Raw genomic sequence first — 19762 nt, 5'->3', positions numbered from 1 at the left:
GGTCCAGAAAGATTTCACACAATCCAGCAAAATATGAGGTTAGAATATGAATGAAAATGCAAAGATTGCACTTTGCGCTTTTGCAAAGATTGCAAATTAGGATATATTTTTCTTCACCTGAACTTCTGACTCAGGATGTTTCTTCAATGGGTTTCTTTTTACTTATTGTTATGAAAAGGTTTGATGCAACCATCCACTGTACTGCCCCAGAAATTCTTTTATTTTGAGTTCTCCTAAGTTGTCTTTAGTTGTTTCAAAGAATGATATGAAATCCCCAAATGAATTAATAGCTATTTTTAAAAGGTTTTATTTATTTATTTGAGAGAGAGAAAGTATAAGCAGGGGAGTGGGGCAGAGGCAGAGGGGAAAGCAGACCCCCACTGAGCAGGGAACCCCCACTCCAACGGGCTGGATCCCAGGACCCTGAGATCATGACCTGAGCTGAAGGCAGATGCCTAACCCACTGAACCACCCAGGGGCCCCAAATGAATTAATTGATTTAATTTGCTTTAATTACAAATTAAATATATACTAGAAGATCACATGGGGTGTTTTAAAACAAAATAACCCAAGAGTACATCTTTTCTAAAAAGTGTGGTAATCATTGCATTATCTAGAGTATATCTGGAAACACTATAATTTCCATACACGTGTCTTAAAGTGATCTGAAGCTACAACATATTTAAAAAAAAACAATGAATTGAGCGTAAAAGTCTTGCTTCAAGGATACATGATCAAAACAATTGGTGGATTTAGGTTTTTTGCTTTTCATCACGTTGAGTCATGTGCCACCTGTAAAACAATTGTCTCCTGTGCTCAATTTTGTAATGCTGAGGCTGGGACTCTACTTATAGTTTTCTTGTGCCAGCTGGCTCCTTCTTGGAGTGCCAGTAAGGAGCACTAGAGGAAGACTAGTAGGCAGGAGGAAGGAAAGGGACCCATTCCTTTTTGTAGCTTCCTGTTCTGGTCGGCCCTGCTTCCTCCCCCCTGGAGCTGCACTTTGTTCCAGAGGAAGCAGTTTGCAGTCCACCTAACCTTGGGAGCACCTGCCTCATTGTCGCATCAGAGATGCCACCACTAGCAGCTATTGTCTTGCCCTCAGAGGTGTAGGTTTCTGCTCTGTGGGCCTTTTCTTTAAGCTTCTAAAATTTTAACATTCCAACATCTTCCCTTTGTTGGAACCCTAGGGGAGTCGCTGCTTCCTGCAGTTGCCAATTCAGTCTATAAGATGAGATACCTTAGTTTCATTTTGTCTTGTCCATTGTTTTGATGGATAGAATAATAGCCTTCCTAAAGACATCCATATGTAATCCCCAAAACATGTGAATATGTTACTTCACATGGCAAAAGAAATTAAACAGTTAAGGATCTTGAGATGGGAAGATCATCCTGAATTATCCACACGGGTCCTTACAAGAGGGAGGCAGAGGGTCTGATTCAGAAAAGTGGGTGTGACAATGAAAGCAGAGGTTGGAGAGATGGGCGGGCCCCTGAGACAAGAAATGTAGGTGGCCTCTGGGAGCAGGAATAGGCAAAGAAGCATAGATACTCTGGAACCTCCAAAAGGAACACAATTCTGCTGACACCTTGATTTTAGCCCAGTGAAAATTATTTTGGACTTCTGATCTTTGGAACTGTAGGGTAACAAATTTGTGTTATCCCAATCCACTAAATGTGAGGTAATTTGTCATAGTAGTAATAGAAACCTACTACCATTACCTAGTTAATAATACTTTATATTAAATTCTGTCTGTTAAACTCAGTTATTTTATTATTTATTTTATTTGAATGATCAAGTCTCAATTATACTCTCAAAGGTTAACTTTAGCTTATGATGATATACTTAGTATTGAATGTTTTAAAAATAATCCTATTTGTAAAATTGTGTCCTTCCTATTGAGGCTAACTTTACATTATAAAATATAATATTAAAACATATGAATTACATTGGAAATTAAAACAAAAGACATTTGCCAGTTTGTCAGCTTGCTGTGAAAATTAGGAAAAACTCAGTGTAAGATCTGTGGCACTCATTATGGTCGTTGTGTGGGAAGCACAGAAGAACAGCTGGACTGGATGAGACCAGGGGTCTGGTTAATGAGGAAATGAGTGAATCTTGCTTAATTGGACATGAAGGTATAATCCAGTAACCAAAAAGTCCAGGAAGACTGGAAGACCACCAGTGCAAACTCTAGAAATGCAGCAAAGGAATGAAGACATAGCTGGACATAGTATTTCGGGTAGTTGAACTGAATCCAATATTCAGGAAGCTCCCAGTGGACTAGAAGCAAGGCTACCGTCATGGTTTGTAGTAGACAAATAGAGTTCCTAGTCCAGGGGTGTCTACAAAAGCAGTAGTAGCAAGTAGATCCACAAAATGGTCTCTTGAGAAGGAATTTAATCTCTATTCTCCAAGCAGATACATTAATATGTATAGTTTTTACTCTGATTTCTGTAACATCTACCCCTCAGTGTGAAAAGATCCAAGGTCTCCAAGTCAATTTAGAGTTAGGTACATATATTAAAAAATATATATTTAATATTATATTTATACATATTTCTACAAATTTATGTTTTATGTATTTTTACTTAATATTATGTTTATATTTATAAAGAGATTTACTTTAAGGAATGGGAGCATGTAATTATGGAGGATGGCAAGTCCAAAATCTGCATGATGACGCTGCAGCCTTGAGACTCAGGAAGAGCTGATGCTGCAGTTCAAGTCCAAAGACCATCTGCTGGCAGACCTACTCTGGGGAGATGAGTCTTAATTCTATTAAGACCCTCAACTGATTGGATAAGGCCTACTCACCTTATGGAGGTCAATCTGCTTTATTCAAAGTCCAAAGATTCAGATTTAAATCTCATCCATAAACACCCTCATAAAAACATCCAGATTAATGTTTGATCAAATATCTGGACACTATGGGCCAGCCAAGTTAACACATAAAATTAATCATCACAACCCTCTTGCTTAGCTAGAGAGGTAGAAGAATATACTATATTTTAAGAGGACAGGATATTACATAGCCTTGCTGTGGGTTTTTATTTCCTCCCATATCCTGAAGATGAGACAACAATTTGAGAACTACATTGTGTAGTACACTCTTCAAATACAGGGTCCAGCTTAAACAAACCAAATTTATTTTGTTCCAAGGTTGTTTTTTTAAAAAGTAGAATTATAGTAAAACATCACATATTTTAAAAGAAATAATCTGAGAAACTTCTTATAGAATGTAATTCCAAAAAACAGAAATAATTGTCTCCCCTTAAGGGAGAGTTAAGAAGCAAAAACTTCTGTAACACACATGCTTTTTCTTCTTCTTCTTCTTCTTCTTCTTCTTCTTCTTCTTCTTCTTCTTCTACTTCTTCTTCTTCTTCTTTCTTCTTCTTCTTCTTCTTCTTCTTCTTCTTCTTCTTCTTCTTCCTTTTTTTTGTCTAAAAGAAAAGCAACTGTATAAAAACATAGACTACCAATTATAATAGAAGGATACATTGAAAGAAGTGAGAAGTGATACTTCATAGCTAAAAGAAACAATAACCCTGAGACCTCTGATTGCTTTCTACTTCTTCAATAATAGATTGGGGGGTCACAGTGATTGGGTGAAGTAGTGTACATCCCAGCCCCGGAAAGTATTATAGTCCCAGAGCACATAATGATAATTAAGAAAATAACTGAATTATTAATTGACTTATTTCAGTACAACTCTGAAGCTATAAGAAAGAACAGATACTGAATTGAGACAGAAAACTGAGCGTATGTTTGTTTCTGCCTCCCATCCAAAGCGTCCAGAAAAAAATACCTTAAATCATTAAAAGGATGAATTAAAAAGAGAGATTAAAAAAATGAACACAATCAGAAAGCTTCAAACTTTGAGAAAATTCACGAATGATGAAAAGCGGATGGCATCCTATTAATGGAGGAAACCCTAACCCAAAACACATGTATGGGAAGGTAGTTCTAGTGTCCAGGAGACCTTCCGGGAGAACCTCAAGCTCAGGGTCAAGGGAACAAAGAGCAGAAGTAACTGAGTCAATACACAACTTGGTAAATGAGCAGCTGAGGAAGGTGGACTCCACATTCTTCCCCTTCTTGTGTGGAGCAGTGGCATCAACAGAGGTTAACCCCGGTGACACAGGGCTAGTCAGGCAGAGCAGAGAACCTGGGCCACTACCCCCGGAGAGATCTGAGAAGTGCCTGAGATGTGCAAGAGGGGTTGTCAAATAGGCAGTGCAAATTTGACTGTGGAACTCAAGGGAAAAGTGAGGGCTGCTGAGACGAACTTGGAAGTCATCCTACATGGGTAATATTTGAAGCCACGACACCATATGAGATTACTAGGGAAAGAATGCACAGAAAGGAGAGAAGGGGTCCCAGGACTGAGCCCCAGGACACCCCAACATGTAGATAATAGGTTTTATGCACGTGACACTGAAACAACCAGTGAGCGAAATTTGTTTATATTTGTGAACAAATTAACTGAAGAGGGGCCACTGAGGGTTATGTGGAAGGGGGCTTACCCACCTAGAACACAACTGAGAGGCATTCTAGTCCCCCTACCAAATCCGGGACAGTCATGGTTGACTGGGAACTCTTTGAGGGGAGCCTGCATTGCTCATCTTGTTGCCTTACAAGTGATTGATACATGTCTGTTTAAGGAACAAATTTGTACACTTATAAATAAACTTCCCATTGTTTGGGGAGAATTTAGACCAAATTTCTCATTTTTGTTAAGCATTTTCTCCTCCCACTTCACATGCTTCCTCTTCATTTTTCTCCCTTTGCAGGTAGTGTCTAGAAACACACCTTTTAGGTTCAAAGTTATCTATCTATCTATCTATCTATCTATCTATCTATCTATTTATTTATTTTTATTTATTTATTTGGGGAGGGGGGGCGGAGGGAGAGAAAGTCTTAAGCAGACTCCTCACTGAGCATGGAGCCTGAGGCAGGGTTTGATCCATGGCCTTGAGATCATGACCTGAGCCTGACCCGAGTTGGAAACTTAACCAACTCTGCCAACCAGAGTTGGCAACCAGGCACCCCCAAAGATTTTAAAATAAAAAGAAATATTCTTTTTTTTTTTTACCTACTTCAATATTCAATTAGCATTTTGTCATTTTATTTCTAGTTTTCAGCTGTATTATTTCATTTTTCCATCAAGACCTTTTTGTGAAAAATATCAGATAAGGAAATGTTCCCTCCCGAGACCCCTCCAAGGATAGTAGCAGAAGAAGAGTACCTGAGGATAAAAGCCATCCATGATCACATGGTCCAGCTACCTTTTCCCAAATAGAGATTTGACCTCCATGATAACCTCTGAGTGTGATTCCATTAAAGGAACCAGCAGATTTCCTTGTTCTGTAACAATACTCACATCCTCTTGGAATTCTAGTGTCTATTTAGATCACAATGGAGTAGAGTACCCAACTATTAGCTCTAGTTGATAGGAGCACCCATCATTGCAAAGAAGAGGAGAGAAATAGACAAGAAATATATGCACAAGAAAAAAAAAGTGAACTATTTCCATGTCAATAAATATAGCTCTACATAAAAAATTACGACTTCAGAGATTTCCATTTTATAAATTTATAACAACTCATTGAACCCAATCTGCATTCTTGGACACTGGATTTTTTCCTATCATATACATCTGTTGTAAATAGTTTTGAACTGCAGTGTGGTTATTCCTTGAGATAAATTCTTAGAAGAGAGGTTGGTAGATTATAGGATATGCTTTTAAAGGATTTTTGATGTGTACTGCCAAAGTGCTCTTCAGAAATATCCTACCAACGTATACTCCCTTTATCAACTACCCCTTTTCCTACACCATTACTAACTTAGGGCATTGCCATTCTTTGAAATCTTTGTCAATTATTTGGGTGAAAAAGGTAGCTTATTGTGGTTAAAATTTACATTTCTTTGCTTATGTCTTTCACATTTTTATTCAAGTCCAATTTACCAAGCTGTTAAAGATGCAACAAGAAAAATGCAACCTAGTGCTGCTTCTTTGCCCAGGGTGACTTGTATGGTGGCAGATTTTATCCAACAGGCTTCTACAAGTATCTTAGAACCCAAACAACTGGGTGGTCACACAACAAGACACAGAGTATGATGGGATGAGCACTGGATGTTATACTATATGTTGGCAAATTGAATTTAAATAAAATGTTAAAGAAAAGGGGGGGGGGGCACAAAGTAGGCTGAGAAATCTAAGCCTGTGTCCTGACCCTTTGCTTCTTGCTCTGAACCCATGGTCTTTCACAAGACAGCAGAATAATGTCTTAAGGCTGAGGAAACATACCTCTTTTAAACAGAGTTCACGTAATGATGAAAGACTTTTGCTGTTGGGGAATGGTGGGAGGAAAAAAACCCCTGCAGAAACCAGAGAAATGAGAATATGAAATTGCTAACTTCACAACTTCATGAAAAGCAATTCCAACAGCAGGAAGCCCTTTGCTTTCTAGGCCAAAGATTAATCAAGAGCCTACTCTTCATTCATCCCTCCTAACAATTTAGTAGGAAGCTTTATAACTCTAAGATGATTAAAAAGTTTCTTCTGTAGTGCCTGCAGTTCTAGTTGGTGGTTTATTCTCCCTATCTCTATTACTGATGTGAAGTGGTAGGAGCTTTGGTTTCCCCACTGCTAGGCACCCAGGCTTGCTTGGGTCAGTTGCAAAATGATAGCCTATTGTGGCTACAAAATCACAAAGTGGCATTTTACCACACAGTCAGTGAAGTGCTTGGGTTTTCTCTGTAGTCACCTTTTCTTTTAAAAGGGGAGAAAAAGAGCTACTTCCAATTCAAGCAGGTATTGAGTATTGCAGAGGAGTGAATGCTTTCTGGAATTAATTGCTTGTGCGAATGCCAGCAAAATGCTGATGACATTGAGAAACAAACCTACTGAAGGGTGGGGAAAGTCTGACAAAACATTCAAGCTATAATGAAGCACTTGACTTGTAACAAAAATGCCCTTCAGCCACCAGTGTTCAATGGTGTCCCATCAGGATGTCTTCTCCCCAGCCCAGCACTCACCTCAGTGAACACCCTCATGTCTGGCCCTCCAACAACTCAGCAGGGAGAGCTCCCCAGGAGACAGGACAAAATCTGTGTCTTACAGCCAGGAGGGACCTCAGGATGTGCCAAGTATAAATTCCTTGTAGGTTAATAGCCAGCCAGAGGAGATACACTGGACATCTAGCTGGGCCATCCTCCCCGCCCCCCGGCTCAGATGCTCTCCCTTGGCGGATACCACGCGCCTCTCAAGTCCCTCTATCAGCTGCTCCTCTGTGGGGGTGGGAAGAATTCTTCATACGTGCTAAAATATATTTATAGATGAAATAGAGGATGTCTGGGATTTCCAAGGATGGGGAGACCTTGGTTGGGGACATAGATGAAACCAAGCTGGCTATGAGTTGGTCATTGTTCAAGCTGATCATGGATATGTGGAGGTTATTACTATTCTCTCTACTTTCACCTATGTTTGAAAACTTTCATAATAAAATACTTTTTAAAAATCATGAGACAGTAAAGAAATCATAAGAAAGGAAAAAAGAAATCTCTAAAATTCAGAGTGAGAGGAGCTGGGAGTTTCCTACAGAGCATTGGTCTGGTTCCCATACATGGTTTTTGGTCAGTAACTATGGATGACAGTGATAATGATCAGAGCAATGACATGTGAAAAGACTGGTACAGAGAAACCATAGATATGTAGTCAGTTCGGGACTCTACCCTCTAACACATGCTTCAGTTGATTCAAAGTAGGTGGCCCAAGAATTACAGTTTGAAAAATCCTTCACTCTTGAGTTACAGAACATGGTCTGATTTCTAGCTTTCAATTGGGCTAATTTCCTTTATTCTAGAAAGGCCACTCTAACAGTAGGAAGTGGGCAGTTACCTCGATTTATCTTAATGACTCAAAGGATCTAAAAAATGTGATAACAGTTAAGTACTTACTAAATACTACATACCTAATTACTCTACCCCTAACATATTTATTGACAGAACAACTTTCCACAGTTCTTAAAAATCGTTGTGTATCAGACTAAAGAAACACCCCTGGCCAGCAACCACTTTAATAGGAGACTTAGTAGAAAAACTGTTAATTATTGAGAAAAAATGGAAAATACTGAGTCTTAGTATTTCTGAAGGTATATGAGTTAAAGAGCTTTTAAAACTTATCATTTATTAGAACAAAATATTAATATGCTAGCATTTCTTTGGCAGCTCTAGGGAGCCAGGTCAAGTTCTACGGAAGAGATAAATCAACAGTATTCTCCTCTAGATCACAGTCACTAATATTGGATCAAGTTGTATAATATGTGAGTTATTTAAGAGCAGAGTTGTAGGAAAACAGGATCTTTCATACCCTGTTTTAGGATTGCAGAATGCCACAACCTCAGTAGAGGGAAATTAAGCATATCTATCAAAAGTATAGATGCATGTGCCATTTGACTCAGGAATCCTATAGACACAACTCCACGCACTTAAATGATACAGCCGTGCTGCATTTATTATAATAGCAAACAACTGGAACAACCCAATTGCCCACCAGTAGCAGAGTGATTAAATAAGTCATAGTCATCCACACAATGGTGGCCATGCAGCTGCTAAATAAATAAATAAGAGAGAGAGGGAAGGAGAGAGGGAGGAAGGGAGTGAAGGAGGGAGGGAGGGAGGGAGGGGACTGCTTCTATGTCCTGTTACAGAACATAGAAAAGCAAGATGCTGAAAAGAACATAAAGAGGGGGAATCAGGAATATATATTTGCATTTGCTTGATTCTGTATAAAGAAGAGTTTGAAGGAAGTAGTGAAAATAATTAATTATAGATAGGGTAACCATATTATTTTTTGTCTAAATGGAATATTTTTGAGAGGGAAAGCGATCACCATTAATATTTATACCAAGAAAGTAGGTACAGCTTGGGACTATCCTAGACAAACCAATCTGTAGGGTCACCCTCCCCACCATATCTACTTAGTAGGTGGGAATGGGGCATGGGGAGCAGAGTACCTGGGGACAGGTGGAAGTAAGACTTCACAAAGTACTGCTTGTTATATTTCTTTGACTTTGGAATCATATATATATATATTATTTCATATATATATATAAAACACCTATTGGAAACAATGAGAAATCAAATTTAGAAACTATTTGTGAATACCACAATCACTGTAAAATCAACTACTGGATTTTAAGATCTTTATGGCAGATAAACATTTAATGATATATCAACTCCCTATTGGTGATGTTTGAAAACAAGACTGAGGCATGCATGAATGTAACTACATTCTCACAAATGAATTTTCCAACTAAGAACGGAAGATATTCAGCCTTCGTTTATTCAGCCATCCATTCAGGCATGCATTCAACTTTCCACCGATATGAATTGGGCACCTTTTACGTGCTGGGCTAAGCACTGAGGCAGGATAGATTCTGACTTCTTCATGAAGTTCTGGGTCCGAGGAAGCTACAGATAGCACACAGGATGTAAGGACAGCATAACAAAGGGCAAAGTGGCCAGCGAAATAGCAAAGATGTGGGCACATGAGCTTCCCTGAGGACATCATTTGGCCAGCTGAATAAGTAAGTGAAAGAAAGAATGAATGAATGAATGAATGAAGGCAATAACATAAAATGACCTCTTCTATCTTTTCCAAATCTGCAAGTTGCTTGTTGTATGACACACAGAGCTCCTAATATCTTGGAAGAACAAAATTGAGCAAACTCAGATTGTTCTGTTTCATTGTCAACAGGGTTTGGTAATATAGGATAGTACAGAGTTCTAGGTTCTAGTTCTTGCACTGGCTTGCTGTGAGACTCTAAAGAAACTAATAAGACTGTTTAAAGTTTAGAAAAGATAAAATAATGGTGTTTGGCAAATTGCTGTCTGTGGATTCATAATTCTCTGCCTAACTTGCAGATCTGTATCTCTATATTTCCCTCTGCTTCAATAGCAGGCATTTCATTTTCCCCTCTCAGGACCTTTGCACATGCTTTTCCCTCTGCTTGGAATGGCCTTGCTCTTACTCTTCAGATGGCCAGCTCCTCCTCATTTGTTAGGCCTCATTTTTCCCTTTTCAAAGGGTCTTTCCTTTCTCTCCCCTCCCTCTCTTTCTTTTTCTCTCTCTCTCACAGTTCAATGCTCTTGTTACTTTCCATTTCCTTCACAGTTCTTACCATACTTTCCAAGTATTTTATCTGAAACTAAGTTTTATAAAGCAGGAACAGTGTCTGCCTTGTGTCCCTAGGGTCTAGCCCCTGAGTAGTAGTATGTTCTCATAGGGTATGTTGAATGAATTGGTAAACAATAAAATAAAAAAAAATTCTTTCATTGGGTCATATTCTAATTTCTTGAGTTGAGTGGGAGGTGGCATAGATTTCTTCATAAGATTGCCATTTTCACATGTGTCTTGTCTAGACTTATGTGGCTCCCCTACCACACACATTTTGGGAGGGAAAGGGGGCGGGGGTGCCTGCATTTGTACTCTTGCAACACTTAAGTGATTGCAGACTGTGGTGCAGGTTTTGGAGGCTGTTATTCCTGTTGCCAAATCTGGCTATCTCAGAGACGGGTCTCCCACAGGACTCCAGCAGTTTGTCTGGATACAATTTTTGCAAAACCAATAATTATTTATAGCAGTTTACACAACTGACATGTAATTCTGCTGGGATTAAAGTAACAGAGTTGACAGGAAGCCTGTCAATTATGTATTATGTTGGGCCCCTCAGCACAAGTCTGTTCTCTAAGACACCAAAAATTATCTTCCTCTGGGTCTCTTCCTTTCCATGATATTTGTTTTCTCCATTTCTGCTTTTACATTGATCTTATGAGGCTACAGCTAGCTTAATTTTGTAGCTACCACTAAGGGCCTATCACCCTACTCAACCACTGACTCATCTCTCCATTCATTTTGTCAGTGACATCAGCCCAGGCTAGAAATAAATGCTGAGGAAAAGCTGGCTAAGGGGAACATACAAAGTTGTTTATTGGGCTCTGAAAATGAATAGCTCTTTTGAAAACATTTTCATGGTCACCATTGAATCCCATGTTCTCCCCTCTTGCCTTCCATGGATGTCTACAGAGATATCTGAGAATGCCACTGAACAGTGGAACATGAGTGGTAAAAGGGCTTGCATTCTAGAATCTAGACTGAGTGTGGAAGTAGGGCCAATCTTCTTTCCTACTGTGTTGGGTGTAGTTGGTGAGAGAAATGGAATGGTCAAGAATGCCTCCAAGACTAGGGGGAAGGATGGATTTCTTGTAAACTACAAGGTGAAAAAGTGGGATTTGGGTGAAGATCAAGAGCTCAGCTTGAAACAAGTTCAGTTAGACGCTTATTAAATCTATACCCAAGTGGAGATGCCAGAGGGCTGACTTGTAGGACATGCCTATAGGGATAGAATACACTTCGCTGGTGCCCACGCCTGGGATAGATCAATATGGCACAGCTACCAACAGTGTCCCGGCTCCTTCCCCAAATGAACCACGCTGTTTGCCTCCCCTCTTCCCACTTACACTCCTGCTTCTAAGAGTTCTTTGGTATTTTTCCTCTTCCCCAGGGTGTCATCTCAACTCACTTCTTCCTATCTGAATTCAAATCACCCTTCAGCTCTCAGTTTTCATTCAACAAACATTTACTCTGAGCCAGACAGGGCACAGGACTAAGTTGGATGGGGTCCCTACACCTCCTGGGAGCCCTTTCCTTCAACCACCTTGCCTCCTCTGATCTCAACCACAGACGGAGCCCTTGCGGCCAGAAGCCCTCCTTCTGACCTCTGGTCATACACAGTCCTGATTGTTATTTCACAATTCGGGGTGAATATCTTGCTCCCTAAGGAAGAGACAAGCTGTCTGCCCTGAGTCCTTGGTGCACACTCAGTGACTCCTGGTTGGATTGTATTCACAGCTCTGGTTCATTTGTTTGGTCTACAGAGCCTCACTCTCTGGAGGCACCTCCAGACCCAGCCCAAGCTCCCCTTACCTAGGGGTCTCCCGGATTGGTAAGGAGACAAGGAGGAGGAGCAAAATGAGAAGAGGGAAGGGGGGATCAGAGTCGTCAATTTTGGACTCTTGGCTTTCATCTAATGAGCTTTCATTCTTCTGCTCTAGCACATAGCCACCCACCCCCCCTTCTCCCAGCCAAGGTCATTAGCATTTCGTAGTGTCAAATAAACAGCATGGGCTTTGCTCTCAAGATGACTTGAGCTTGAATTCTCCTCTGCTATCTCCTAGCTGGCAACATTCAGCAAGCCACTTAGCTTCTACCAGTCTCATCTTCTATAATAACAAACCCTCCGTCAAGGTTTTTGTGAGAATTGACATATATGTAAAACAGATTGCACAGTGCCAGATAAATAGAACTGCCCGGGAAATAAATGTTATCTTCCCCGAAAGGGCCCACTGGGACCTTCTCTGATCCCTGGGCTGGACCATGTCAGGTCTAGTACAGTCAATTCCTTCCGGCCTGTGGGCTTTGGCCCATTCTAAAGAGCAATGTCCTGACAACTCTCAGAACTGAGTACAGCTTGAGCCACTTGCCCCACAAGGGCGGACAGTTGATGTGTCTGCAAGAGAATGAGGGATAAGAGAGAGTCCACATGGGGGAGTCACAAAGGAGTTATGGGGATTCCATGTGAACTTCATTCATTCTCTTCTCTTGGATCTCGACAACTTCCCTCACTCCTAGTTTGATATGACTTGATCCCAATAATTTTAAGTACATACATAGTGAGAGGAGTTTTAGCCTTTCTCTACCAATTTAAGAGAGTGAGTGGGATTGGACATGGCTGAAATGTTCTTGGAACATTGTGGAAAATAAGCCACAAGGCTCAATCTACACTCAACCAAGTGGAGTATTCTCTCCTCGACTCCGTCAAGAATATCTGAATAGCTGAAAAAAGAAGGAAGGGATTGTGGACTTAAATTATAGGGGGCCAATTCTCTGCAACTTCCTTCAGTGCACTTGCAAAGGCATGATTCCATTTAATCCTTATCCCTCTCACGGGTTTAGTCCCCAGGTCATAGATGAGGACATTGCTTGGAGCAACTGCAAGGACAGAGTCTTGCTCAGAACCCGGATCTTCTGACGCCAAGACCAGTTTTCTTCTCCCTCCTCTGTCCTGCCTCAGATATGGGTCTCAATTCCCCTCTTCTTGAGCAATGAGCACACATGACAATCATCTGATTAAATCCCCACATGTTATGCCCTGCTTGACCTTTTAAAAGGGTGACATACTACATTTTTTAAGTGCCCATTTTCCTATGATCTATGCAGAACTTGAAGCTTGACCCTGGAAGAATCTATTTGAGGCCTATGGCCTTCCTTTGCTTGAGTTATCTAATACGCAATCCCCAAATCTGGGTAAGACAACTGCTTTCCCCAAACTAGCAGGAGCAGATCTGAAGCTCATCTCTTTACCCTTTCTTTCATTTGTGGTTTCTAGGTACAAGGGTGAAAAGTCTCCAGCTCTGCAGAACTGCTAACAGATAAATATTTAATAGAAAAGAGCACTGGGCTCAAAGTCAGGGCAACATTCTGCTGGGTCAGCAGCCCTCACCTTTGTCCCTGTACCATCCTCATTGAACACCCCAAATCTGCAGGCTCAACCTCCATCTGGCCTCTGGGGCCAGTCCTGTCACAACCCAGTGAATTTAGCCCAACAATGACACTCTTTTCTGGCCCCTGCCTTGTATGTTCTTCCTTTATTCCCCAAAATGAACCCCATTGTTCACCTGATCGTTGGGTTCCTGCCCTATTTCTTAAGCTTAAATGTCCATGGTTGTCACTTGCCAACCACTTTAGTCCCTGTGGGACTGAGTTTCTGAGTTTCCCTGAGTTGCCACTAGCCCTCCCAGAGGCAAGACATCTATTCCTGAAAATGGCCCAGTGCCTGGGACCTGCTCCCTACCACCAGGGCACTGAACACCACCCGCTCCCAGCTTGTCCTTAGGTTCCAATAGCTGTTGGTTATACCACCTCTTTCTGTAGCCACAACCTTCAGAGACCTCATTGTTAGCAGGCCGTACCCGCTCTTAGCGAAGATCTCCCGGTGTGTTCTCCAGGTGTCTGTCCCATTCTGCTAAGTATACATAGTCCCCAGTTCTGATCCTTGTGGTCTGTCCCACTTGAGAAGTAACCAGGTCATGTGAGCCACATCCTAAGACAGAGGGGTGCAGAGAAATGGTTCTAGTCTTGGTTCTTCTACTAATTAGCTTGGTGGCCCCAGACAAGTCAAGTGACCTCCCTGAGCCTCTTCTCTTAAACTCAGAATGGTGAAAACTAAAGGTGCTAAATGTGTGTAGTGGGGGGAGTGGTGTCTAGAACTTGAGGATTTTGTGACTACCACACTTACACAATTAACTTATACAATGAATAAAGTGGAAGGCCATTGTTTTCAATACACAGACTCACACACCAGTGATGGTTAACTTTATATGTCAACTTGACTGAGCTTAGGAATGCCCAGATGGCAGGCTTCTGGGTGTTTCTATAAGTGTAACTCCAGAGGATATTAGCATTTGACTAAGTAGACTGAGTAAAGAAGATTGCCTTCAATAATGGGCATCATCTAATCTGCTGAGGGCTCTAATAGAAAAAGAAGGTGGACGAAGGGCAAATAGACTCTTTCTCTCATTGAGCTGGGACATCCATCTTCTGCCATCAGACACTGGTACTCCTGGTTCTTGGGCCTTTGGACTCAGACTAAGATTTACACAAATGACCCCCAATTCTCAGACCAACTTTTAGTTTCCATAACCATATAGGTCAATTCCTATAACAAATCTCTCTTCTTTCTCTCTGAGAGTGCTCTATATATGCTTGCAGTTCTGGTGTGTCTAGAACAAAACAGAGAAGCTTGGTTGCCAGAGACTGCCAGCAAAGACAATCTCAAGGGAGCATGAGGCCCGAGAGAAGGGATGAAGCTATGTGGAGTGGGTATTCATTACTCTTTGCCCCCTCAGATCTTGCATGAGACTCATTTTCAACATGACACTGCAGGCAGCCTGAAATCAGTTGATGACAAGATAAAACTTATTGCTCCCCTTCCCTGGAGCAAATCCCACTGCATATAACCATTACCCAAATATATAACTCATGAGGTTCCAAGCATGCTACAGTATTGTGGAAGAGGGGATTGGCACCAAGGGACAAGGTACCGTCGGGCAGTGACATGGGCAAAGGACAAAAGGTGCTATTGCCTTTTGTCCACTTCCTTCCCCAGGGCTTTGTGCTTGTAGGAGCTTTGAGCCTTTTCAGGCCTGACTGACATGCCCTTCTGTTACTTGCACTTGTCTGGATGGCAAGGACAAGTCTACCCAAGTTTGTTTTAACAAAACTCTACCCTAGGCACATTTCAGGGCAAGGAGAGGTGATTTCTCATCAGTGCATCTAAATTACCTATTCTGGACATTTCTGAAATAAATTCTTTTGAATTGATTTCATTCCTTATACCTGGATAATTGTATAGATTTTATGGATTGGGAGGAGACATCATTTCCTACCTGTAAAAACTAATAAAGTATGTATTTCAGTTTCTTTAACCAGCTATCATTTTTGTTATTTGTCCTCTAAATGCAAAAAGGTGAGTTTATTTTTTCAAAATTAATAACCAAATCCTTCCCATGCTCACCAGGGAGTGTGTGGATGGGGGCAGTGTTGGCATAGTGGGGGAGGCTTCTTGCTGGCCTGCTCACATCAAGTCCTTGAATCTGCCCTGCCTTAGGTGGCATGCACTAGAAAGAAAATATTCCCACCATTCACAACAATCTTTGTAGTTTAGACAAATGTTACTCTTATTCTGTAATATGTAAATGAGGAAATTAAGGCTCAGGGAGGTGAAAGGGCCTGTCCAAGATCTCATGGTTGGTTAGGATGAGAAACAGAGTGCTATCTCCTGACTTTCTCTGCCATTCTCGCTGGAACCCTTAGCTACAACAGTTCTGCTCTGATGTGGCTTGTGACCCCTCTCTCCTTACCATCTCCCCCAAGAGACATTTCCATACACTGAACACTTCAAGGCACACAAGGGAAACTTCTTGATCACTAACCAGCCCCAAATGAAACTGCTTTCTTAACTAAATAATTTTCTAAGAAAACAGATACAGGGCCACAGTCACAGATAATGTAGGAGGGACATAGGGACATAAGGATAGTGTTGGAGGAGGTCACAGAGAGGATGTGACCACTGGTTGACCTATAAACTGAACTCAGGCAATCAGAGTTCATGAACTCCTCACCCCCTCCTCTGGCATGTTCTGCTTCTAGCATGTTCCCCATGCTAGAAATTTCCCCAAGAACATATAGCCTTGATGTGGTGTTGAGACCATCTGGATGGTATTTTTGACTGAACCCAGTTAAGGCCTCTCTATAAACTTTTAAGATCCGGTAGCCAAGTATGGAGATCTATTCTTCCTGTAGCCACCCAAAATGGTCCTTGTAAATAAGTTCTCTTGCTTATATAAACAATCACCTACCAATCTGGGGTGTTTTGCCTCTTTCTCTGGTCCTTCCTCACTCTGTGAACTAACAGAGGTTTCCATCCTCCCTATCTCTAGAACATGTCTATACACAGAAGGAGGAATCTGACCTAGCACTTCAGAGTTGAGGCAAATGTTGCAAGTCCATTTGGATGGTCATAGGTTCCCGGTTCCATGATCCAGCTGGAAGTTTTCTTAATGCCACTCCTTGCTGACTGACATGAGCAAATCAATGACTCTTTCTACACCTCTTGGGGGTCTATAAAATGGGGAAAATAAGAAAACTCACCTCACAAGGTCATCAGGAGGGTGAGTTGAGACAACTGTTTTGTAAACACCTTCTACAACAATGTGACCATTGTGATTGTTATTAGGTGGTTGGAGTGTGGAATATAGAAATAACAGATGGTTTCGGCTTCCTCTTCAAGAGATTGCAATCTAGGGGGAGTATACACTATATTCACAAGACAACTGAGTTCCTGAAGAACTACATCATGTAAAACTAATTCAAGTATATCCTTCTTATAATCACAAATAGGCCAGGAGATGTGTTCTCAGAGTGTATAAATCCGTAATAATAGTGGCATAATTTTGTTTTAATGCTGCTTTTTTTTTTAAGACCTAGCAATAGGGGCTCCTGGGTGACTCAGTGGTTGGGCAACTGCCTTCAGCTCTGGCCAAGAAATTGGAGTCCTGGGATCAAGCCCTAAGTCAGGCTCCCTACTCAGCAGGAAGTCTGCTTCTCCCTCTCTCTTTCTGCCTTTCCACTTGTGCGCGTGCGCTCTCTCTCTCTCTCTCTCAAATGGATAAAATCTTTACCCCGCCCTCCCCCCCAAAAAGTCCTAACAACATTCCTTTTGCTGTCTTTCCCGAAATTAACAGCACTGAGAATCATGGCCACTGCCAGGCCTTCTTTATCTACTGCATCTGGCTTCATTTCATAGTAACTTACGGCACATTTTTAGCACCCCTACTTTATAAAAGTTTAGATGGTATGATCATAGCACAGAAAAGATGCATGATAAAATAACAGCATTATTGTCACCAAAATCACTCACAAAAGTCTGTGCCCCAGATTCCCACCATGGTTCACCATGATGGTGACCAAGCCCTGTGGGGATTTCTGTTTACTGCTAATGTAAGTGGCCACCAGACAAGGGATTAAAAGTGGCTTAAATTTCACTACATTGGTGCTCTGGCTCTGTTATGGCATTCTGGAGAAATCATATAAATTTGGAGGAATTTGCACTATATTAAATGCTCCTGGTGTGCTTGTTCGGTGCGAACCTGGTACCTCTTTTGTGAAGCAGCAGCTGAGGAGACTCCGGCACTTGCCATGGCCGGCCAAAAGCCCAAGGAAGGAGTGAAGACCGAGAACATCGATCATATTAATTTGAAGGTGGCGGGGCAGGATGGTTCTGTGGTGCAGTTTAAGATTAAGAGGCATACACCACTTAGTAAACTAATGAAAACCTATTGTGAACGACAGGGTTTGTCAATGAGGCAGATCAGATTCCGATTTGATGGGCAGCCGATCAATGAAACAGACATATCTGTACAGTTGGAAATGGAGGATGAAGATACAATTGATGTGTTCCAGCAGCAGACAGGAGGTGTCTACTAAAAAGGGAATCTGCTACTTTACTCCAGAACTCTGTTCCTCCAGACCAAGAAGACATCCTCAAATAGAAAGCCGTAATTTGGTTCCACCACATCCTGACTACTACAGTATAGTTTTCTCTATTCTTTCATTTTCCCCTTTCCCATTCCTTTATTGTACATAAAGTAACTGTGTATGTGCACAAGCAGGATTGCATTTTTTTAAACTAATGGCCAATGGTATGTTTTGATCAACATCAAATGGAGATGGGATGGGGGGAAATACTGCTTCTGTGAAAACACCCTGTCTCTCCATTAGTGGCATGCTCAGTCAGCTCTTATCTTTATATTCCAGTAAGTTCTTTTGCTCTCACTGTTTAACAAAAAAAGAACAACATAAAAATCCTTGCATACCTTGTTCGATTGGAGAATTTTAATGTTTTTCATTTATCATTGTAAAACCAAGGACAATTTTATACCTTTTTTGTATGTAGCTGTTACATGTAGGGCAATCTGTCTTTAAGTAGGGATAAATTACTCTAAAAGAAATGAATCCTAGATAGCTTTCCCTTCAAGTCAAGCGTCTTGTTGTTTAAATAAACTTCTTGTTTAAAATGAAAAAAAAAAAAATGCTCCCTATCCAGGGCAGCCCAGGTGGCTCAGCAGTTTAGCGCCCCCTTCGGCTCAGGGAGTGATCCTGGAGACCTGGGATCGAGTCCCACATCGGGCTCCCTGCGTGGAGCCTGCTTCTCCCTCTGCCTGAGTCTCTGCCTCTCTCTCTGCATCTCTCATGAATAAATAAAATCTTTAAAATAAATAAATAAACACTGCCTATTCAGTAAGATTTTATTACTCTTATACATAATAGTATTTAAAATTTACATAATTCCGATATACATGAAATGTGAGTGCATGGTTCCAATGAGGACAACTTAGAGCAAATAACATTCAAGTGGCCTCTCAGTCCTGAGAATAAAGGTGGGAACAACTGAGTGGGAGGGGGGCTACTGGCTAATTGGGGAATACTTTTTGAAGAACGAACATTTTGAATACACTGAATAAAAATACATTTTGAATATGTTTGAATAGAAAATAATTTGTAATGTGTTGAATAAAAGACATAGGCTAATGACTATAATATGCCAATTCTTTGTACTACTGGAAATTGCTCAATTTCAGAATCAATAGTTCTTCTGATGGCTGCACTTATGAGGGAACCTGGGATCCTTTTTATTTTGCAAATCCTTTGGGTTTCACTTAGCAGCAGGACAAACACCCAGGGGTAGGGAAAGAAGCCACCTTCAAAGGAGAAGTTCTGCTTGAAATTCCTGGGGTGGGGAGTGGGGACAGAATTCAAACTTACTTTGTCAAACACAGGGCATGGATCACCTAATATTTCTCAATAACTAAAATAACTAAATAACCACTAATATTGCTTGAAAGAAGCTTAAGTGGAGTTTTATCTTTGGTTGCCAAAGGATACATTAAATCCTTTTGGGTGTTTGTTTGAATAATGGAATAGATAGTTTGGGTTGCTTAGGGAAACACAAGAAATATTTTTATCCCGAATGGGCAATTAAAAATTCTTACTTTAAAACAGTAACAAAATTCCTTCTTTGCTTGAATTAGCTCATTAATCAGTCAATCAACAAATATTTATTAAGTTCCTGCGATTGG

At 41.0% G+C, this 19762-nt stretch overlaps 1 long non-coding RNA gene and 1 pseudogene across 1 annotated transcript; one reads left to right on the top strand and one right to left on the bottom strand.

The window, feature by feature from the left end:
* Positions 1-3124: 3124 nt before the first annotated feature.
* On the bottom strand, positions 3125-7198 carry LOC140599494 (uncharacterized). The gene is made up of 2 exons (XR_012002380.1): positions 7040-7198; positions 3125-3441 (listed from the first exon to the last, which is right to left on the bottom strand). It is a non-coding gene; the product is annotated as an uncharacterized lncRNA (long non-coding RNA).
* Positions 7199-17804: 10606 nt separating this feature from the next.
* LOC112934758 (small ubiquitin-related modifier 2 pseudogene) lies at positions 17805-18715 on the top strand (annotated as a pseudogene).
* Positions 18716-19762: the final 1047 nt, after the last annotated feature.

Source organism: Vulpes vulpes, chromosome 7 (genome assembly GCF_048418805.1).
Source record: "Vulpes vulpes isolate BD-2025 chromosome 7, VulVul3, whole genome shotgun sequence".
NCBI lineage: Eukaryota > Metazoa > Chordata > Mammalia > Carnivora > Canidae > Vulpes > Vulpes vulpes.
The sequence above is the reverse complement of the archived record's forward strand: the minus strand, read 5'-3'. Positions and strand labels throughout refer to the sequence as shown.